Raw genomic sequence first — 24,168 nt, forward strand, 5'->3', positions numbered from 1 at the left:
ACCGCGATTTTGGCGAAATTTGCGTTTTGCTTTTTTTTCATTTCATTTTTTTTTACACTGTATATAGCTGGTTGCTAAGAAGGAGGCCGGGAAGCCAGCCACTGCGTCATTAACAACCGATGAGTCATCAGCTGTCAGCTGGGTTCCCGCTCAATGTAAAAAAAAAAAAATGCCGGCTAAAAAAAAAAATTGTGAAAAAAAAACAGCGTGGGGTCCCACCCCAGGTCCATGCCAGGCCCTTGGGTCTAGTATGGATTCAGAGGGGATCCTCACACACCAAAATTTTTTTTTTAAATGGCGTGGGGGTCCTCCCAAAATTCATACCAGACCCTTATCCGAGCATGAAGCCCGGCAGGTCAGGAAAGGGAGGGGACGAGCGAGCACCCCCCTCCTGAACCATACCAGGCCGCATGCCCTCAACATGGGGGGATGGGTGCTTTGTGGCAGGGGGGCTCTGCGCCCCCCCACCCCAAAGCACCTTGCCCCCATGTTAATGGGGACAAGGGCCTCTTCCCGACAACCCTTGCTCGGTGGTTGTTGGGGTTTGCGGGCGGGGGGCTTATCTGAATCTGGAAGCCCCCTTTAACAAGGGGGCCCCCAGATCCCACCCCCTCCCCTATGTGAATGAGTATGGGGTACATCGTACCCCTACCCATTCACTAAAAAAAAGTAGTGCAGTGTTAAAAAATACAGTAGACAGTATTTGACAAGTCTTTTATTAAAAATCTTCTTCTTCTTCTTCTCCGCTTCTTCCTCCTGTCTTCCTCCTATCTTCTCCCGCATCTTCATCCTCCGGTCTTCTCCTTCTACCCCTGCTTCTTCTTCCGCTCTTCCAGTGTTCTTCTTCCTCGGCTGCCGCTCCAGCCAATGACCCTCCTCCGATGCTGCATCCCGCTGATCTGTCGGCACCGATATCCTGCATTTCTTAAATAATGATGGGCGTGGCAATCGGATTGCATCATCCAGAGGCCACACCCCTTGTGATGTCATGGACCCATCATGCAACGAGCAGTGACGTCACAAGAGGGCATGGACACCGGATGACGCAATCTGATTGCCACGCCCCCATCATTGTATAAGAAATGCAGGACATCGTTGCCGACAGATCAGCGGGACCCAGCATGTATGTACCCCATACTCATTCACATAGGGGAGGGGTGGGATCTGGGGGCCCCCTTGTTAAACGATAAGCCCCCCGCCCGCAAACCCCGACAACCACCGGATAAGGGTTGTCAGGAAGAGGCCCTTGTCCCCATCAACATGGGGGCAAGGTGCTTTGGGGTGGTGGGGCGCAGAGCCTGCCCCAAAGCACCCATCCCCCCATGTTGAGGGCATGCAGCCTGGTATGGTTCGGGGGGGGGGCGCTCGCTCGTCCCCTCCCTTTCCTGACCTGCCGGGCTGCCCCTTCCTTAGCAACCAGTTATATACAGTGTAAAAATAAATGTAAAAAAATGCAAAATGCAAATCGCGGCAAAATCGCTGCAAAATCAGGGTAAAAACGTGGTACTTGCGTTTTGGATGCGGGTCCATTGAATTCTATTACATGCAAAACGCTGCATTTTGCGGGAATAAAAGTCCCTGACCCTTTCCAAAAACGCAGAGGCACAAAAATGCATTGATGTGAACATGTTCCATAGGAACCCATGTTAAAAAATTTCCCTGCATTTCTGCAAAATGCATCAAAAAACGCATTCGTCTGAATCAAGCCTAATGCCGCGTACATACGAGCGGACTTTTCGATCGGACTGGTCCGACAGACTTTTGGCTGACTTCCAACGGACTTTCCCAACGAACAGACTTGGCTACACACAATCACATCAAAGTTCGACGGATTCGTACGTGATGACGTACGACCGGACTAAAATAAGGAAGTTGATAGCCAGTAGTCAATAGCTGCCCTAGCGTCGGTTTTCGTCCGTCGGACTAGCATACAGACGAGCGGACTTTTCGATAGGAACTGGGTCCGGCGGAGTTCCGACGTAAAGATTTGAAACATGTTCCAAATCTAAAGTCCGTCAGATTTTCGACCGAAAAAGTCTGCTGCAGGTCCGATGAAGCCCACACACGGTCTAATTGTCCGCCGGACTCGGTCCGTCGGACCAGTCCAGTTGAAAAGTCCGCTCGTGTGTACGCGGCATAAGGGATCACATAGGCTAATTTATGTACATACCCATGCTTCCCTCCTTTATAAATTATATAATTTGTGGTACAGTAGTTATATTTTAAGAATTACTTTTTAGGGATTCAAGTTGATAAAAAGTGCAATGTAATCTCTGTCCATTGTATGTATATGAAAGACTTGTGTATAAAGCCTCGTATACACGATTGGATTTTCGGACGGCCGAACAACCGTTTTTTGTTGCATGCTAGTCTCACGTCGGAAGTGAAGAGGTTACTCACCATCCGAAAATTCTTGTACAGAATACAACTTCAGAAGTGACATAATGTGTTGACTAGTGCTTGCGCTTACGATTTTTTTCATATGAATACCGTAATAATTAAACGAAAATTGGAAGTTGAGTTCACATACTACAAAAATGTTATAGTCTGCACATCTAGCTTTTGTCTGATGAAAAATCATATTCGGCTGTCGAAAGCACCATACCAACGATCCGAAAATTGGCAGATTGTTCGTCGGACGAAATTTTAGTTCTGATTTTTGTATCGTATGTACGGGCCTTAAGGCTAGCCATACAAGCATAAATTCCAATACATTCCTCCATCCACACCAAACAGCATGGATCGAGGAAGCTCCGCTGTCTCCTATCGATTTCACAATACCCAATGGATACCCTTAAAAACCCAAGCAGCCTTGAATATCCAAACAGTGACTGCATCTGATAGGCTAGCAATTCACCATCCAGCTCCTTCAATTTTTTAGTCGAAGTTTGTCGAATGGGGTGGTGCCAACAGGTGGTGATGGGCCATGTATGGCCATCTTTAATACAGATGTGCAGAGAAAAGCAACACTATGGCACTGTGAAAAGCAACTCTATTCTCTAAGCCGGCCATACATGGATCAAAATTCAGCTGACTCAGCAGGGACTGACCGAGATTCGATCCATGTATGAGTAGGCTGATCGTACCCAAGTCAATCCATCAATTGACTTTGGTTCAACCAGCCTGTCAGATTTTTTACATTTGATTATTGTCAGTGGCTATAGCTGCGAGCAGTAATCATTGCGTTCTGCTAGGCCATGCCCCCTACTGGCAGAATACAATAGTGCACCGGGGGCATTCGCCCATCAACACTGACTGTGTTCATCAACTGTGTTGATGGGGGAATCAAGTGATTTGTCTTTCCCTCCACTCGTGGCGGAAGAAAACAAAATTATGTAATCTATGGGCTGCTTAACTCACTGCTTACTGTTGGTGGCACACTAACTATTAGACTTCTGAATGTCCTTTTGGGCTCATATTTGTTTTCTTTGTAAGCTTGCTTGTGTTGTTTATCATTGTGTGCCTGAATAAATATGTTACCTTTTTATTAACCAAAATAAATCAGCATATCTTCAGAAAATTTTTCTTCAAAATATTAATACTTAAGGTGAGACTGAAAGCCAAATTTTAGACCCCTTTCACACTGGGGTGTTTTTCAGGAGCTTTTGGGCTAAAAATAGCGCCTGTAAAGTGCCTGAAAAACGCCTCTCCTGCAGCCCCAGTGTGAGAGCCCGAGTGCTTTCACACTGGGGCGGTGCGCTTCCAGGACAAGAAGAAAAGGCCTGCAAGCAGCATCTTTCTGGCGGTGCGGGAGCGGACTATACACCGCCCCTGCCATTGAAATCAATGTGTACTGCTGCCGAAGCACCTGCAAAGCGATTCGGCAGCGGCGCTTTGCGGGTGCTTTTAACCCTTTATTTGGCCCCTAGCAGAGGTTAAAAGTGCCCCATAAGATCAATAACAAAAAGTATTTTTAACCACTTGACGACCGCCTCACGCCGATGTACGTCGGCAAGGTGGCACGGACAGGCAAAATCACGTACATGTACGTGATTTGCCTTCCGCGGGTGGGGGGGTCCGATCGGACCCCCCCCCCCGGTGCCCGAGGCGGTCGTCTTTTGTCCCACGGCGATCGGAGGTGAGGGGGAGGCCATCCGTTCGTGGCCCCCCCCTCGCAATCGCCGCCGGCCAATCGAATCATTCCTTTGCTGCTGTATGCTAAACAGCAGCAAAGGAAATGATGTCATCTCTCCTCGGCTCGGTAATTTCCGTTCCGGCCCGAGGAGAGAAGACAGGTATGTGAGTGCACAACACTACACACACACAGTAGAACATGCCAGGCACACAAAACACCCCGATCCCCCCCCCAATCACCCCCCGATCCCCCCCCAATCACCCCCCCCTGTCACAAACTGACACCAGCAGTTTTTTTTTTTTTTTTCTGATTACTGCATTGGTGTCAGTTTGTGACAGTTACAGTGTTGGGACAGTTAGTATTAGCCCCCTGTAGGTCTAGGATACCCCCCAAACCCCCCCTAATAAAGTTTTAACCCCTTGATCACCCCCTGTCACCAGTGTCGTTAAGCGATCATTTTTCTGATCGCTGTATTAGTGTCGCTGGTGACGCTAGTTAGGGACCTAAATATTTAGGTTCGCCGTCAGCGTTTTATAGCGACAGGGACCCCCATATACTACCGAATAAATGTTTTAACCCCTTGATTGCCCCCTAGTTAACCCTTTCACCACTGATCACCGTATAACTGTTACGGGTGACGCTGGTTAGTTTGTTTATTTTTTATAGTGTCAGGGCACCCGCCGCTTATTACCAAATAAAGGTTTAGCCCCCTGATCGCCCGGCGGTGATATGCGTCGCCCCAGGCAGCGTCAGATTAGCGCCAGTACCGCTAACACCCACGCACGCAGCATACGCCTCCCTTAGTGGTATAGTATCTGATCGGATCAATATCTGATCCGATCAGATCTATACTAGCGTCCCCAGCAGTTTAGGGTTCCCAAAAACGCAGTGTTAGCGGGATCAGCCCAGATACCTGCTAGCACCTGCGTTTTGCCCCTCCGCCCAGCCCACCCAAGTGCAGTATCGATCGATCACTGTCACTTACAAAACACTAAACGCATAACTGCAGCGTTCGCAGAGTCAGGCCTGATCCCTGCGATCGCTAACAGTTTTTTTGGTAGCATTTTGGTGAACTGGCAAGCACCAGCCCCAGGCAGCGTCAGGTTAGCGCCAGTAGCGCTAACACCCACGCACGCACCGTATCCTCCCTTAGTGGTATAGTATCTGATCTGATCAATATCTGGTCCGATCAGATCTATACTAGCGTCCCCAGCAGTTTAAGGTTCCCAAAAACGCAGTGTTAGCGGGATCAGCCCAGATACCTGCTAGCACCTGCATTTTGTCCCTCCGCCCGGCCCGGCCCAGCCCACCCAAGTGCAGTATCGATCGATCACTGACACTTACAAAACACTAAATGCATAACTGCAGCGTTCGCAGAGTCAGGCCTGATCCCTGCGATCGCTAACAGTTTTTTTGGTAGTATTTTGGTGAACTGGCAAGCACCAGCCCCAAGCAGCGTCAGATTAGCGCCAGTACTGCTAACACCCACGCACGCAGCATACGCCTCCCTTAGTGGTATAGTATCTGAACGGATCAATATCTGATCCGATCAGATCTATATTGGCGTCCCCAGCAGTTTAGGGTTCCCAAAAACGCAGTGTTAGCGGGATCAGCCCAGATACCTGCTAGCACCTGCATTTTGCCCCTCCACCCGGCCCAGCCCAGCCCACCCAAGTGCAGTATCGATCGATCACTGTCACTTACAAAACACTTAACGCATAACTGCAGCGTTCGCAGAGTCAGGCCTGATCCCTGCGATCGCTAACAGTTTTTTTGGTAGCTTTTTATTGAACTGGCAAGCGCCAGCGGCCTAGTACACCCCGGTCGTAGTCAAACCAGCACTGCAGTAACACTTGGTGACGTGGCGAGTCCCATAAGTGCAGTTCAAGCTGGTGAGGTGACAAGCACAAGTAGTGTCGCGCTGCCACCAAGAAGACAAACACAGGACCGTCGTGCCCATAATGCCCTTCCTGCTGCATTCGCCAATCCTAATTGGGAACCCACCGCTTCTGCAGCGCCCGTACTTCCCCCATTCACATCCCCAACCAAATGCAGTCGGCTGCATGAGAGGCATTTTCTTTATGTCCTCCCGAGTACCCCTACCCAACGAACCCCCCCAAAAAAGATGTTGTGTCTGCAGCAAGCGCGGATATAGGCGTGACACCCGCTATTATTGTCCCTCCTGTCCTGACAATCCTGGTCTTTGCATTGGTGAATGTTTTGAACGCTACCATTCACTAGTTGAGTATTAGCGTAGGGTACAGCACTGCACAGACTAGACACACTTTCACAGGGTCTCCCAAGATGCCATCGCATTTTGAGAGACCCGAACCTGGAACCGGTTACCGTTATAAAGGTTAGTTACAAAAAAAGTGTAAAAAAAAAAAAATATATATAAAATAAAAAAAAATAGTTGTCGTTTCATTGTTCTCTCTCTCTCTATTCTCTCTCTCTATTGTTCTGCTCTTTTTTACTGTATTCTATTCTGCAATGTTTTATTGTTATTATGTTTTATCATGTTTGCTTTTCAGGTATGCAATTTTTTATACTTTACCGTTTACTGTGCTTTATTGTTAACCATTTTTTTGTCTTCAGGTACGCCATTCACGACTTTGAATGGTTATACCAGAATGATGCCTGCAGGTTTAGGTATCATCTTGGTATCATTCTTTTCAGCCAGCGGTCGGCTTTCATGTAAAAGCAATCCTAGCGGCTAATTAGCCTCTAGACTGCTTTTACAAGCCGTGGGAGGGAATGCCCCCCCCCCCCACCGTCTTCCGTGTTTTTCTCTGGCTCTCCTGTCTCAACAGGGAACCTGAGAATGCAGCCGGTGATTCAGCCAGCTGACCATAGAGCTGATCAGAGACCAGAGTGGCTCCAAACATCTCTATGGCCTAAGAAACCGGAAGCTACGAGCATTTTATGACTTAGATTTCGCCGGATGTAAATAGCGCCATTGGGAAATTGGGGAAGCATTTTATCACACCGATCTTGGTGTCGTCAGATGCTTTGAGGGCAGAGGAGAGATCTAGGGTCTAATAGACCCCAATTTTTTCAAAAAAGAGTACCTGTCACTACCTGTTGCTATCATAGGGGATATTTACATTCCCCGAGATAACAATAAAAATGATTAAAAAAAAAAATGAAAGGAACAGTTTAAAAATAAGATAAAAAAGCAAAAAAATAATAAAGAAAAAAAAAAAAAAAAAAAAAGCACCCCTGTCGCCCCCTGCTCTCGCGCTAAGGCGAACGCAAGCGGCGGTCTGTCGTCAAACGTAAACAGCAATTGCACCATGCATGTGAGGTATCGCCGCGAAGGTCAGATCAAGGGCAGTAATTTTTGCAGTAGACCTCCTCTGTAAATCTAAAGTGGTAACCTGTAAAGGCTTTTAAAGGCTTTTAAAAATGTATTTATTTTGTTGCCACTGCACGTTTGTGCGCAATTTTAAAGCATGTCATGTTTGGTATCCATGTACTCGGCCTAAGATCATCTTTTTTATTTCATCAAACATTTGGGCAATATAGTGTGTTTTAGTGCATTAAAATTTAAAAAAGTGTGTTTTTTCCCCAAAAAATGCGTTTGAAAAATTGCTGCGCAAATACTGTGTGAAAAAAAAAATGAAACACCCACCATTTTAATCTGTAGGGCATTTGCTTTAAAAAAAATATATAATGTTTGGGGGTTCAAAGTAATTTTTTTGCAAAAAAAAAAAAACTTTTTCATGTAAACAATGAGTGTCAGAAAGGGCTTTGTCTTCAAGTGGTTAGAAGAGTGAGTGATGTGTGACATAAGCTTCTAAATGTTGTGCATAAAATGCCAGGACAGTTCAAAACCCCCCCAAATGACCCCATTTTGGAAAGTAGACACCCCAAGCTATTTGCTGAGAGGCATGTCGAGTCCATGGAATATTTTATATTGCGACACAAGTTGCGGGAAAGAGACACATTTTTTTTTTTTGCACAAAGTTGTCACTAAATGATATATTGCTCAAACATGCCATGGGAATATGTGAAATTACACCCCAAAATACATTCTGCTGCTTCTCCTGAGTACGGGGATACCACATGTGTGGGACTTTTTGGGAGCCTAGCCGCGTACGGGACCCCGAAAACCAAGCACCGCCTTCAGGCTTTCTAAGGGCGTGAATTTTTGATTTCACTCTTCACTGCCTATCACAGTTTCGGAGGCCATGGAAAGCCCAGGTGGCACAAAACCCCCCCAAATGACCCCATTTTGGAAAGTAGACACCCAAAGCTATTTGCTGAGAGGTATAGTGAGTATTTTGCAGACCTCGCTTTTTGTCACAAAGTTTTGAAAATTGAAAAAAGAAAAAAAAATGTTTTTTCTTGTCTTTCTTCATTTTCAAAAACAAATGAGAGCTGCAAAATACTCACCATGCCTCTCAGCAAATAGCTTGGGGTGTCTACTTTCCAAAATGGGGTCATTTGGGGGGGTTTTGTGCCACCTGGGCATTCCATGGCCTCCGAAACGGTGATAGGCAGTGAAGAGTGAAATCAAAAATTTTCACCCTTAGAAATCCTGAAGGCGGTGATTGGATTTCGGGGCCCCGTACGCGGCTAGGCTCCCAAAAAGTCCCACACATGTGGTATCCCCATACTCAGGAGAAGCAGCTAAATGTATTTTGGGGTGCAATTCCACATATGCCCATGGCCTGTGTGAGCAATATATCATTTAGTGACAACTTTGTGCAAAAAAAAAAAAAAAAAAGTGTCACTTTCCCGCAACTTGTGTCAAAATATAAAATATTCCATGGACTCAATATGACTCTCAGCAAATAGCTTGGGGTATCTACTTTCCAAAATGGGGTCATTTGGGGGGGGTTTGTGCCACCTGGGCATTCCATGGCCTCCGAAACTGTGATAGGCAGTGAAGAGTGAAATCAAAAATTTACACCCTTAGAAATCCTGAAGGCGGTGCTTGGTTTTCGGGGCCCCGTACGCGGCTAAGCTCCCAAAAAGTCCCACACATGTGGTATCCCCATACTCAGGAGAAGCAGCTGAATGTATTTTGGGGTGCAATTCCACATAGGCCCATGGCCTGTGTGAGCAATATATCATTTAGTGACAACTTTTTGTAAATATATTTTTTTTTTTGTCATTATTTAATCACTTGGGACAAAAAAAAATAAATATTCAATGGGTTCAACATGCCTCTCAGCAATTTCCTTGATGTGTTTACTTTCCAAAATGGGGTCATTTGGGGGGGTTTTGTACTGCCCTGCCATTTTAGCACCTCAAGAAATGACATAGGCAGTCATAAACTAAAAGCTGTGTAAATTCCAGAAAATGTACCCTAGTTTGTAGACGCTATAACTTTTGTGCAAACCAATAAATATACGCTTATTGACATTTTTTTTACCAAAGACATGTGGCCGAATACATTTTGGCCTAAATGTATGACTAAAATTTAGTTTATTGGATTTTTTTTATAACAAAAAGTAGAAAATATCATTTTTTTTCCGTTTATAGTGCAAAAAATAAAAACTGCAGAGGTGATCAAATACCATCAAAAGAAAGCTCTATTTGTGGGAAGAAAAGGACGCAAATTTCGTTTGGGTACAGCATTGCATGACCGCGCAATTAGCAGCAGTTAAAGCGACGCAGTACCAAATTGGAAAAAGACCTCTGGTCCTTAGGCAGCATAATGGTCCGGGGCTCAAGTGGTTAATACATTAATGTTGGCTTACTGGAAAGTATGTCCATGTACAGTATAGTATGCACTCAATACTTGGTCGGGGCTCCTTTTGCATGAATTACTGTATCAATGTGGCGTGGCATGGAGGCAAACAGCCTGTGGCACTGCTGAGGTGTTATGGAACTGGAAGCCCAGGTTTCTTTGAAAGTGGCTTTCAGCTCGTGTGCATTGTTGGGTCTGGTGTCTCTCATCTTTCTCTTGACAATACCCACAGATTCTCTATGGGGTGTAGGTCAGGCGAGTTTGCCGGCCAATCAAGCACAGTGATACCATGATCATTAAACCAGGTATTGGTACTTCTGGCAGTGTGGGTAGGTGCCAAGTCCTGCTGGAAAATGAAATTAGCGTCTCCATAAAGCTGGTCAGCAGAGGGAAGCATAAAGTACTCTAGAATTTCCTGGTAGAGGGCTGCGCTGACTTTGGACAGGCTTTCTTTAATATGTACTATAATTTATATAGTCACCCCACAGTGCCAAAAATTAAATGGTGAGACAGGTGTTATTGCAGCTCTTGGGCTCTTGGTAAAATTTCCCTGTAAGATAATAAATTAAGTTTTTCCTGTATAGCTCTTGTAATTAATATACCATGTAGTATGCCTCACAGCAGCCTAAGGATGAGCTCAGGCGTGTTCGCAAACCACACGTGCAGAGCCCGCCAGGAAGTCAGCACTGCACACCGCTAATCACACGGTGATTAGCGGTGAACTGGCAAGCACCAGCCCCAAGCAGCGTCAGATTAGCGCCAGTACCGCTAACACCCACGCACGCAGCATACGCCTCCCTTAGTGGTATAGTATCTGAACGGATCAATATCTGATCCGATCAGATCTATATTGGCGTCCCCAGCAGTTTAGGGTTCCCAAAAACGCAGTGTTAGCGGGATCAGCCAAGATACCTGCTAGCACCTGCATTTTGCCCCTCCGCCCGGCCCAGCCCAGCCCACCCAAGTGCAGTATCGATCGATCACTGTCACTTACAAAACACTTAACGCATAACTGCAGCGTTCGCAGAGTCAGGCCTGATCCCTGCGATCGCTAACAGTTTTTTTGGTAGCTTTTTATTGAACTGGCAAGCGCCAGCAGCCTAGTACACCCCGGTCGTAGTCAAACCAGCACTGCAGTAACACTTGGTGACGTGGCGAGTCCCATAAGTGCAGTTCAAGCTGGTGAGGTGACAAGCACAAGTAGTGTCGCGCTGCCACCAAGAAGACAAACACAGGACCGTCGTGCCCATAATGCCCTTCCTGCTGCATTCGCCAATCCTAATTGGGAACCCACCGCTTCTGCAGCGCCCGTACTTCCCCCATTCACATCCCCAACCAAATGCAGTCGGCTGCATGAGAGGCATTTTCTTTATGTCCTCCCGAGTACCCCTACCCAACGAACCCCCCCAAAAAAGATGTTGTGTCTGCAGCAAGCGCGGATATAGGCGTGACACCCGCTATTATTGTCCCTCCTGTCCTGCCAATCCTGGTCTTTGCATTGGTGAATGTTTTGAACGCTACCATTCACTAGTTGAGTATTAGCATAGGGTACAGCACTGCACAGACTAGACACACTTTCACAGGGTCTCCCAAGATGCCATCGCATTTTGAGAGACCCGAACCTGGAACCGGTTACCGTTATAAAGGTTAGTTACAAAAAAAGTGTAAAAAAAAAAAAAAAATATATAAAATAAAAAAAAATAGTTGTCGTTTCATTGTTCTCTCTCTCTCTATTCTCTCTCTCTATTGTTCTGCTCTTTTTTACTGTATTCTATTCTGCAATGTTTTATTGTTATTATGTTTTATCATGTTTGCTTTTCAGGTATGCAATTTTTTATACTTTACCGTTTACTGTGCTTTATTGTTAACCATTTTTTTGTCTTCAGGTACGCCATTCACGACTTTGAATGGTTATACCAGAATGATGCCTGCAGGTTTAGGTATCATCTTGGTATCATTCTTTTCAGCCAGCGGTCGGCTTTCATGTAAAAGCAATCCTAGCAGCTAATTAGCCTCTAGACTGCTTTTACAAGCCGTGGGAGGGAATGCCCCCCCCCCCACCGTCTTCCGTGTTTTTCTCTGGCTCTCCTGTCTCAACAGGGAACCTGAGAATGCAGCCGGTGATTCAGCCAGCTGACCATAGAGCTGATCAGAGACCAGAGTGGCTCCAAACATCTCTATGGCCTAAGAAACCGGAAGCTACGAGCATTTTATGACTTAGATTTCGCCGGATGTAAATAGCGCCATTGGGAAATTGGGGAAGCATTTTATCACACCGATCTTGGTGTCGTCAGATGCTTTGAGGGCAGAGGAGAGATCTAGGGTCTAATAGACCCCAATTTTTTCAAAAAAGAGTACCTGTCACTACCTGTTGCTATCATAGGAGATATTTACATTCCCCGAGATAACAATAAAAATGATTAAAAAAAAAAAATGAAAGGAACAGTTTAAAAATAAGATAAAAAAGCCAAAAAATAATAAAGAAAAAAAAAAAAAAAAGCACCCCTGTCGCCCCCTGCTCTCGCGCTAAGGCGAACGCAAGCGGCGGTCTGTCGTCAAACGTAAACAGCAATTGCACCATGCATGTGAGGTATCGCCGCGAAGGTCAGATCAAGGGCAGTAATTTTTGCAGTAGACCTCCTCTGTAAATCTAAAGTGGTAACCTGTAAAGGCTTTTAAAGGCTTTTAAAAATGTATTTATTTTGTTGCCACTGCACGTTTGTGCGCAATTTTAAAGCATGTCATGTTTGGTATCCATGTACTCGGCCTAAGATCATCTTTTTTATTTCATCAAACATTTGGGCAATATAGTGTGTTTTAGTGCATTAAAATTTAAAAAAGTGTGTTTTTTCCCCAAAAAATGCGTTTGAAAAATTGCTGCGCAAATACTGTGTGAAAAAAAAAAATGAAACACCCACCATTTTAATCTGTAGGGCATTTGCTTTAAAAAAATATATAATGTTTGGGGGTTCAAAGTAATTTTTTTGCAAAAAAAAAAAAAACTTTTTCATGTAAACAATGAGTGTCAGAAAGGGCTTTGTCTTCAAGTGGTTAGAAGAGTGAGTGATGTGTGACATAAGCTTCTAAATGTTGTGCATAAAATGCCAGAACAGTTCAAAACCCCCCCAAATGACCCCATTTTGGAAAGTAGACACCCCAAGCTATTTGCTGAGAGGCATGTCGAGTCCATGGAATATTTTATATTGCGACACAAGTTGCGGGAAAGAGACACATTTTTTTTTTTTGCACAAAGTTGTCACTAAATGATATATTGCTCAAACATGCCATGGGAATATGTGAAATTACACCCCAAAATACATTCTGCTGCTTCTCCTGAGTACGGGGATACCACATGTGTGGGACTTTTTGGGAGCCTAGCCGCGTACGGGACCCCGAAAACCAAGCACCGCCTTCTGGCTTTCTAAGGGCGTGAATTTTTGATTTCACTCTTCACTGCCTATCACAGTTTCGGAGGCCATGGAAAGCCCAGGTGGCACAAAACCCCCCCAAATGACCCCATTTTGGAAAGTAGACACCCAAAGCTATTTGCTGAGCGGTATAGTGAGTATTTTGCAGACCTCACTTTTTGTCACAAAGTTTTGAAAATTGAAAAAAGAAAAAAAAAATGTTTTCTTGTCTTTCTTCATTTTCAAAAACAAATGAGAGCTGCAAAATACTCACCATGCCTCTCAGCAAATAGATTGGGGTGTCTACTTTCCAAAATGGGGTCATTTGGGGGGGGGGTTTGTGCCACCTGGGCATTCCATGGCCTCCGAAACGGTGATAGGCAGTGAAGAGTGAAATCAAAAATTTTCACCCTTAGAAATCCTGAAGGCGGTGATTGGATTTCGGGGCCCCGTACGCGGCTAGGCTCCCAAAAAGTCCCACACATGTGGTATCCCCATACTCAGGAGAAGCAGCTAAATGTATTTTGGGGTGCAATTCCACATATGCCCATGGCCTGTGTGAGCAATATATCATTTAGTGACAACTTTGTGCAAAAAAAAAAAAAAAAGTGTCACTTTCCCGCAACTTGTGTCAAAATATAAAATATTCCATGGACTCAATATGCCTCTCAGCAAATAGCTTGGGGTGTCTACTTTCCAAAATGGGGTCATTTGGGGGGGGGTTTGTGCCACCTGGGCATTCCATGGCCTCCGAAACTGTGATAGGCAGTGAAGAGTGAAATCAAAAATTTACACCCTTAGAAATCCTGAAGGCGGTGCTTGGTTTTCGGGGCCCCGTACGTGGCTAAGCTCCCAAAAAGTCCCACACATGTGGTATCCCCATACTCAGGAGAAGCAGCTGAAAGTATTTTGGGGTGCAATTCCACATAGGCCCATGGCCTGTGTGAGCAATATATCATTTAGTGACAACTTTTTGTAAATATTTTTTTTTTTTTGTCATTATTCAATCACTTGGGACAAAAAAAAATAAATATTCAATGGGTTCAACATGCCTCTCAGCAATTTCCTTGGGGTGTCTACTTTCCAAAATGGGGTCATTTGGGGGGGTTTTGTACTGCCCTGCCATTTTAGCACCTCAAGAAATGACATAGGCAGTCATAAACTAAAAGCTGTGTAAATTACAGAAAATGTACCCTAGTTTGTAGACGCTATAACTTTTGTGCAAACCAATAAATATACGCTTATTGACATTTTTTTTACCAAAGACATGTGGCCGAATACATTTTGGCCTAAATGTATGACTAAAATTTAGTTTATTGGATTTTTTTTATAACAAAAAGTAGAAAATATCATTTTTTTTCCGTTTATAGTGCAAAAAATAAAAACTGCAGAGGTGATCAAATACCATCAAAAGAAAGCTCTATTTGTGGGAAGAAAAGGACGCAAATTTCGTTTGGGTACAGCATTGCATGACCGCGCAATTAGCAGCAGTTAAAGCGACGCAGTGCCAAATTGGAAAAAGACCTCTGGTCCTTAGGCAGCATAATGGTCCGGGGCTCAAGTGGTTAATACATAAATGTTGGCTTACTGGAAAGTATGTCCATGTACAGTATAGTATGCACTTAATACTTGGTCGGGGCTCCTTTTGCATGAATTACTGTATCAATGTGGCGTGGCATGGAGGCAAACAGCCTGTGGCACTGCTGAGGTGTTATGGAACTGGAAGCCCAGGTTTCTTTGAAAGTGGCTTTCAGCTCGTGTGCATTGTTGGGTCTGGTGTCTCTCATCTTTCTCTTGACAATACCCACAGATTCTCTATGGGGTTTAGGTCAGGCGAGTTTGCCGGCCAATCAAGCACAGTGATACCATGATCATTAAACCAGGTATTGGTACTTCTGGCAGTGTGGGTAGGTGCCAAGTCCTACTGGAAAATGAAATTAGCGTCTCCATAAAGCTGGTCAGCAGAGGGAAGCATAAAGTACTCTAGAATTTCCTGGTAGAGGGCTGCGCTGACTTTGGACAGGCTTTCTTTAATATGTACTATAATTTATATAGTCACCCCACAGTGCCAAAAATTAAATGGTGAGACAGGTGTTATTGCAGCTCTTGGGCTCTTGGTAAAATTTCCCTGTAAGATAATAAATTAAGTTTTTCCTGTATAGCTCTTGTAATTAATATACCATGTAGTATGCCTCACAGCAGCCTAAGGATGAGCTCAGGCGTGTTCGCAAACCACACGTGCAGAGCCCGCCAGGAAGTCAGCACTGCACACCGCTAATCACAAGTAAGGATGATCTCCGGCGCATTCGCACACGCCACGTGCCGAGCCCGCCAGGAAGTCGGCACGGCACTGTGCTAATCACAGGCAATGAGACATTTTCCCGATGTGCGGCTGCAGAGATCAGGAAATGTCTCACTGCCTGTGATTAGCGCAGTGCCATGCCGACTTCCTGGCGAGCTCTGCATATTCGGTTTGTGAACACACCTAAGCTCATCCTTACAGCAGCCATTTTCAGACTCCCAGACTCCATAATCATCTCAGGATAGAGAAGCTGAACCTGTATGCAATCAGAGAATGTGAGACTTCTAGAGTACGTGCTTTTTGTCTTCCTTTCTGAATACATGAACTATAAGATATTTGAGGTAGCTCTGTATGGAAATGACGCTAGGCAATGGGTAAAACCCAGGCATAGAACAGGTGGTTGGCCTTCTCAAAATGATCACTGAATTTTAATATAGATTCTATAGGTATCCCACCAAAGGTACCCCTACTCTGATATGAAAGTTGAGCTTTAACCACTTGACTTCTGGGAGATTTTACCCCTTTCATGACCAGGCAATTTTTTGCTATTTGGCACTGTGCTACTTTAACTGGTAATGGCATGGTCATGCAACACTGTACCCAAACGAAATTTATATAATTTTTTCACACAAATAGAGCTTTCTTTTGGTAGTATTTGATTACCACTGGGTTTTTCATTTTTTATGTAAACAAAAAAAAGACAGCTGATTACGTACCAAATATGTGATCCAGCGCAAAGTGGCCACCCTGCAGCAGTATATCTGCATGGGGTGGTCGGGAAGCAGTTAAAGATCAAATTAAAGGCTAAGTTTAGTCAAAACATAAAAAAAAAAAATGGCACAAGGGAAAGTTCAATCAATGTGTCCCTGCTCTGCTTGCTGTGGATTTACTTGGACTCTTTAGTCCCCTGACCCTCCCCCACAGAACTAATTTTCTGGTACCGTGAGGGTTAAAAAGCGAAGAGACCTGTCGTATGCATTCATCAAGAGTGCCAACTATGCCCATCTTTTCTGCCCCCCTCCTCTATTCATAGAAATAGTATTAGATGAAAATTGCTCTATGAATGGAGGAGGTGCAGACTAATGCAATGAAATTGCTTTTCACCCATGCAAGCTATAGTACAGGTTCTATGAATCTATGAAAGGAGGAGGAGGGCAGAAAATACTGGCATAGTATAATCCCCTATGGCAGTCAACAGTGCAAAGGACACTGAGCTGCATTGATTGTAAGTAATGTCCCATGTGCTAATTATTATTATTATTTTTATTTTGACTAAACTTAGACTTTAAAGCTACTGTATATTAGAATATAGGATAAGATCATGGGATATTAGTCAGTCTGCCCATTTATGCCAGGAATGACTCTGACTTTGTTCCAAATAATAAAGGATACCCTTGTCCTCCAGCATGGGGGTTAGACATTGGGTTAACAACTACTTAGTGGCAGCACAGTGCCTTTGTTGTTAGCACTCCTGCCTTGCAGCATTAAGGTCCCTGGTACGTAACCCAGTCAGGATACTATCTGCATAGAGTTTGCACACTCTCCCTGCACGTGTCTTTGGTGTGGTGTGGGGGGGGAACCAAAGTACCAGGCAGAAACACATGCTGGTAGATAAATTAGTTCCTGTAAAAATTGGCCCTCATACTGTATGTGTTTATGTATACATATGAGATAGAGACCTTAGACTGAAAGCTCCTTGAGGGCAGGGAATTATGTGACTCTTTAGAATGTAAAGCACTGCGTAAATTTTCAGCACTATATCAATACCTAAAAATAAATACTTCCTGAAAAAAAAAGTAATTGCTGCATCTGAAGAAAGTAGCTGAATAGTGGTGGCTGGTGCTCCATTTTTTGAGGGGGGGTGGCAAACAAACCATCCGTCACATCCCCCCCGTTCAGCTGGTCAGTCAAACCCCCCCATCCGCCCACCAGCCCCGCACTTACCACATCTAGGTTGCGGGCAGCTTCAGCTTCCCCCTGCGTCTACTCCTCCTCAGCGGCTTCCCCCTGCGTTTCCTCATCCTCGGTGGCTTCCCCCTGTGTCTCCTCCTCCTTGGCGACATCCTCCTAGGTGGCCAATACAGTCACTTCTCCTCTCAGCCAATCAGGCCTTAAAGACCCACTTCCTGATTGGCTGGGAGGAGGAGCAGGAAGACAATAGTGAATATTAATGGATGGGTTCAGGGTGCAGTGCTCTGTGCCCCGAGCACACCCTTTTTTGAAGCAAATTAGAGCCTCAGGCTCTAATCATGTGCTTAAAAAAAAAAAAAAAAAAGCAATTGAAATCCATGCGTCTGGTGCCCTGCATAGAGAATAGGAGCCAGGCATATGGATTAGGGGGGCGGCGCCCCTGCGCCCCGAACGGAGTGGCCGCCACTATAGCTGAATAGATGATGTGTTTTGGCTAAGGAGCAAGGCTAATGTTAAAGATATAACTATAAGCATAGCAACTCAGGATGTACTGAGTCAACAGTTATCTGGTGTTCATGTTAAGTTAAAGGACACATTAAAATAGATGCTCAAACTCAAGCTCTAAAATTGCATATAACCTTTAACATGTTAAAGCAATTTCAAAGGTTATTTTCAGTCTTTTCAAATCTACAGTTATCAATAACGTACTGTATATGGTTATTATGCTAATAGGATTCTTATTCAAGTACTTTTTGTTAAAGGGTGACAACACCATGGGGGTTATTTACGAAAGGCAAATCCAGTTTGCACTACAAGTGCACTTGGAAGTGCAGTGGCTGTAGATCGCTGTAGATCTGAGGCGAAGCTCTTAAATGAGGGGAAACTCTGCTGATTTTATCATTCAATCATGTGCAAGCAAAAATGCTGTTTTTTTATTTGCCCTGCATGTCCCCCTCGGATCTACAGCAACTGCACTTCCAAGTGCACTTGCAGTGCACTTGTAGTGCAAAGTGGATTTGATTTTGGTAAATAACCGCCCCCCATGTCTCTCAGTTGCTGCCTTGGGTTGCCACCTTGTAACATGCACTTCCTGCAGCGACTACAAGGTACTGTGTTAGCATTCATTCTGTAGGTATGTTCCTTATGCCATGCACCATTCTTACCATCAGAGAGCCCACTCTGAGCAAAGAGCAAATGTACAGTGCCTTAAAAAAAGTAGTCATACCTCTTGAAATTTTCCACATTTTGTCGTGTTACACACAAAAACGTAAATGTATTTAATTGGGATTGTATAGACCAACACAAAGTGGCACATAATTGTGAAGTGGAAGTAAAATAATAAATGGTTTTCCAATTTTTTTACAAATAAATATCTGAAAAGTGTGGCGTGCATTTGTCAATTCAATACTTTGTAGAACCACCTTTCGCTGCAATTACAGCTGCAAGTCTTTTTGGGGATGTCTCTACCAGCTTTGCACATCTCCAGAGTGACATTTTTGCCCATTCTTTTTTTCAAAATAGCTCAAGCTCTGTCAGATTGGATAAAGAGCATCTCAAAACTCGTTTCTCAAACTCCCCCCTCCCTTTCCAGTGCAATTTTCACTGTAAATCCTCTTATTCCACCTCCATCCAGCACCCCAACCCCTCCTTCTAGCACAAATCCTGTTACCCCACCACCACAACCACAAGCATGGATCCTATCCTCCCCATCCAACCCCCCTCTCTTTCTGTACAAATTCCAACTATAAATCCTCCTATCACCCCCCCCCCCCCCAGTCTTCCAATCTCCCAAACCATCCACACTATCTTTCTCTGTGCTTCTGTGATCCGTTACTCTCTCTTTTATCACCATTCTTGCCTTTCTTCTCTATCGCTTTCACTCTGCTTCTGTTCACCACCATTTTCTTCTTTCTGGTCATTATAGGGAGAAGCCAAGTGAAGTTTCCCTGTCTCGGTTTGACCAGTGTGACAGGCGAGAAGAAATGAGGCCAGAGCCGGAGATCACAAAATATCAGGCACTACCTGGATGCCCAGTGCTAGTGATGGTACTGGCGCCTTGCCCCCTCCACATTACAGCAGATGTGTCCCGGCCCTGGGAGAAGGAGGAGTAGAGGCAGGAAGGGGGGGTGCAGTTGGCTGTTGGGGGCACAAATGGAATCTGGAGGGGCGCAGACCGCCCCAGCACCCCTAGATCTGGCCATTGATAACTATTTATGAAATAAGAATCTGGTGACAACATTTTTATTATAAAGAACATGGAAATAATTCCTTTGGAACCAACCAAACTTAATCTATCCAAAACCGAGGTCATGATATCTCCTTCCCACATGCCACTTTGCCTGATTCCTCTTTCAAAATCAATGGCTCAACTATCAACCCGTCCCCTCATGCCTCCCATGCCAAGGTCCTAGGTGTAATCCTGGACTCTGAACTATCCTTTCGGCCCCATATCCAAAAGCTGTCCAAAGCTTGCCGCCTCAACCTCCGCAACATCTCCAAGATACGCCCCTTCCTAACCAATGTCACCATAAAGCTTCTTCCACTCCCTGGTCATCTCTCACCTTGACTACTGCAACTCCCTCATTGGCTTACCTCTAAATCGTCTATCCCCCCTTCAACACTTCATGAACGCTGCTGCCAGGCTCATCCACCTTAAAAACTACTCAGCATCTGCTACCCCTCTCTGCCAATCCTTCCATTGGCTGCCACTCAACCAATTAATTTAATTCAAGATACTAGCAATAACTTACAAAGCCATTCACAACCTAACCCCCAGCTACATCACTAACCTTGTTTCAAAATAACAACCAAATCATTCTCTTCGCTTCTCCCAAGACCTCCTGCTCTCTAGCTCCCATGTCACCTCATCCCATGCTCACCTCCAGGACTTTTTACGAGCCTCTCCCATCCTCTGGAATGCTCTACCCCAATCTGTCCAACTATCTCCTACTTTGACCACTTTCAGATGATCCCTGAAAACTCATCTCTTTAGAGAAGCCTATCCGCCCCCCACCTAACAACTATACATTTATTTTCTCCATCAGCACATTCCCCACAGTTATGACCTCTTGTGTCTCTTGTCTCTCCCTCGTAGACTGTAAGCTCTAACGAGCAAGGCCCTCTGATTCCTACTGCATTAAAGTGTATTGTATTTGTACGGTCTAACCTCAAGTTGTAAACTGTTATGCCCTGTACACAGGGTCGGACATTGATTGGACATTCCGACAACAAAATCCATGGATTTTTTCCAACGGATGTTGGCTCAAACTTGTCTTGCATACACACAGTCACAAAAAGTTGTCGGAAAATCCAATCGTTCTGAACGCGGTGACGTAAAACACGTACGTCGGGACTAAAAATGGGGCAGTAGCCAATAGCTTTCGTCTCTTAATTTATTCTGAGCATGCGTAGCACTTTTTGGGTCGGATTTGTGTACACACGATCAGAATTTCCGACAACGGATTTTGTTGTCGGAAAATTTTATAGCAAGCTCTCAAACTTTGTGTGTCGGAAATTCAGATGGAAAATGTGTGATGTAGCCCACACACGGTCGGAATTTCCGACAACAAGGTCCTATCACACATTTTCCACCGGAAAATCCGACCGTGTGTACAGGGCATTAGTGCTATATAAATCCTGTATAATAATAATAGTAATTTGTTTAATGTGCTTAAACTCTACAGAAGGAGTTTACTAGGACATTAAAGACATATTTTATGAACAGATGTATATAATGTACACTGAATTATGTGAACTAATGTTAAAATGTGTTTAAGTAATATAAAGGCATGACTACGGAAAAGAGGATGAATATGGATCAACCTTTTGACCTCATAGTTTACATGAATAGCAACAGTAATGGAACAAGATTCGATTATTTTTCAAGTAAATTTATGACAAAGAGCAGTACATGTTATAAACATAAAATTATACATATAACAATATGGATGCTGCCTAATGGTAATACCAAAAAACCAAATGATTCACTGACTAATGAAAGCATAGAGAAGATATGATTATTGTCCAAAACATGAGAGGAGTAGACTGATTTTATGGTACCTATTACATATATTCCAAAAATAATGTATAATGAAAAGGAAATTAGACCAAGTAAAGAGACTCTATCTTAACAAGCTGAACACAGGTGAAAGTAAAGCAGACATACCAAGAAGGCACTGTTACATACAGTATACAGTATGCAACAGAAAATGTCAATGATGAGAAATAAATGGAGGATTAAAAAATATATTAAAATAATCTGCAGAGATTATTTTTGCTTATAGAACTGTGCAAAAGAAATAATGGTTTGGTGAGGTGTTTAACCACTTCAATACAGGGCATTTTCACCACTTCCTGCCCAGGCCAGTTTTCAGCTTTCAGCGCTGTAACATTTTGAATGACAATTGCGCGGTCATGCAACACTGTACCCATATGAAATTTTGATAATTTTTTCCCCACAAATAGCTTTCTTTTGGTGGTATTTGATCACCTCTGCATTCTTTTTTGTTGCGTTATAAACAAAAAAAGAGCGACAATTTTGAAAAAAAACACATTTTTTTTTTTTTACTTTTTGCTATAATAAATATCCCAATTTTAAAAAACAAAAAACAAATTTCTTTCTCAGTTTAGGCCGATATATATTCCTCTATATATTTTTGGTTAAAAAAATCACAACAAGCGTATATTGATTGGTTTGCACAAAATTTATAGCGCCTACAAAATAGGGGATAGATTTATGGCATTTTTTTTTTTTTTACTGGTAATGGCAAAGATCTGAGATTTTTGGCAGGACTGTGATATTGCGGCGGACAGATCAGACACTTTTGACACTATTTTGGGACCATTGACAATTATACAGCAATCAGTGATATAAAAATGCACTGATTACTGTATAAATGTCACTGGCAGGGAAGGGGTTACTACTAGGGGGCGATCAAGGGGTTAAATGTGTTACCTAGAGAGTGATTCTAACTGTGGGGGGAGGAGACTGACTGTAGGAGGTGACAAATTGGTGTTCCTATATACAAGGAACACACGCTCTGTCTCCTCTCCCCTGACAGGACATGGATCTGTGTGTTTACACACACAGATCCACGTCCGTGCTCTGTCACAAGCAATTGAGGGTGCCTGGCAGCCATCGCGGCCGCCGGGCACATGCATCGGCTCCCGAGTGACGCAGCGGGAAGCCGAGGATGTCATATGACGGCCGCCCGGGATGGAAAGAATAAAAAAATGAACACCCTAATCCAAGAGATTTATAGCCTTGAACAAGACCATAAAAAGCGTAAAGGACAACACCAGGAGCTATTCCACCAATTAGTTAATAAGAGAGAAGATCTTAAAGATACTATGGAGCAGGAGTCCAAAAGGACATTTAATATAATAGCAAAAGAAAGATACCAATGGGGGAATAAAGCGAGTAAACACCTAGCAAGGATGCTAAAAAAGAAAAAAGAAATTAATTATATTGAAAAAATCCAAAATAAGAACGGGGACATGGTATATACCACCACTGAGATTGCGAAAGTGTTCAAGGATTATTATGGTGCCCTTTACTCCGTGGGACAGAAAGGACAGCGGGAAACAGAGAAAGCGGAGAAAACCAAAGAGTTCTTAAAAAATATTAGACTGCCTCTTCTGTCAGTAAACGATAAGTTCAACTTGAACAAACCCATCACAAAGGAGGAAAAGCCCGGGACCGGGTTTATGATTTACTACTACAAAAAATATAAGGAGATTTTAGTACCGAGACTCTGTCAGTATATGAATGGGTTAGGGGTACATTTTGAAATGGGAAGGGAGGCACTATCTGCATCAATAACGGTTATTCTGAAGTATTTTCACGCTGTGGCACTCACAAGGGCGGTGGAATGGGCAAAAGAGCTGAATGAAAAGAGGTGGGTTACTATAGAAAATGCAATGAGTAGTACACAATTAAGGCGCTTTATATAGAACCCTCCACAGCACAGGGTATTAGGAGTGAACACGCACGAAATAACACACACTGCATTAAAAATTTGGGACACAATCCATATACAAAACAAATGGGTCTATAATTCACCTTTGATTTATTTAAAGGAAAATGAGTATTTTGCACCACGGAAAAGGTCGGTGGGAGGGAATTGGATAAAAAAAGAAAATGCACAACTGAAAGATATTATAAAAATGGGCAAAATAAGCACTTTTCAAGATTTGAAGTTAGACACGGATTTAATGGTGATAGATGCATGGTGCTACCTCCAGTTAAGTCAGTTCGTAGAGAAACTGCCCCAGCCAATAAGATACAGAGAGGATTATAGGCCGCTGGAGCGGCTCTGTCTGAGGAAAATTCAAAGAATAATATAGCCCATATATATAAAATTTTATCAAGTAGAGATGATCTGGAGGTCCCACCATACATCAAAAAATGGGAAAATGAATTGGGATCACGATGTAATAGAGATATTATTGATAAAATTATGATACTTACACATACTTCTGCAGTAGATACTAAAATGGTTGAGATGAACTATAAGTGCCTGGCAAGGTGGTACGCAACGCCAGATAGAATAAGTAAATTTCAACCGGGAAAATCCTCGGCGTGCTGGAGAGGGTGTAAGGCCACAGGAACAATGGCACATATATGGTGGGATTGCCCCAGTATTAAAAAATATTGGAAGGAGGTTTTACAATTAATAAAGATAATCACTCACAAAGAAATATTGGAAGATCCTTGGATATGTTTGTTTCACGGATCAGATTAAGGTCTCAGGTCTCGGTTAAGCAATATAAAAGA

The 24,168-nt window shown here is 43.7% G+C and overlaps 1 protein-coding gene across 3 annotated transcripts in view; it reads left to right on the forward strand.

Annotated features, from left to right (window-relative positions):
* GC (GC vitamin D binding protein) overlaps positions 1-24,168 on the forward strand; it is a 232,957-nt gene that overhangs the window by 168,261 nt on the left and 40,528 nt on the right. The gene's annotated exons all lie outside the window — the stretch shown is intronic.

Source organism: Aquarana catesbeiana, linkage group LG01 (genome assembly GCF_042186555.1).
Source record: "Aquarana catesbeiana isolate 2022-GZ linkage group LG01, ASM4218655v1, whole genome shotgun sequence".
Classification (NCBI taxonomy): Eukaryota; Metazoa; Chordata; class Amphibia; order Anura; family Ranidae; genus Aquarana; species Aquarana catesbeiana.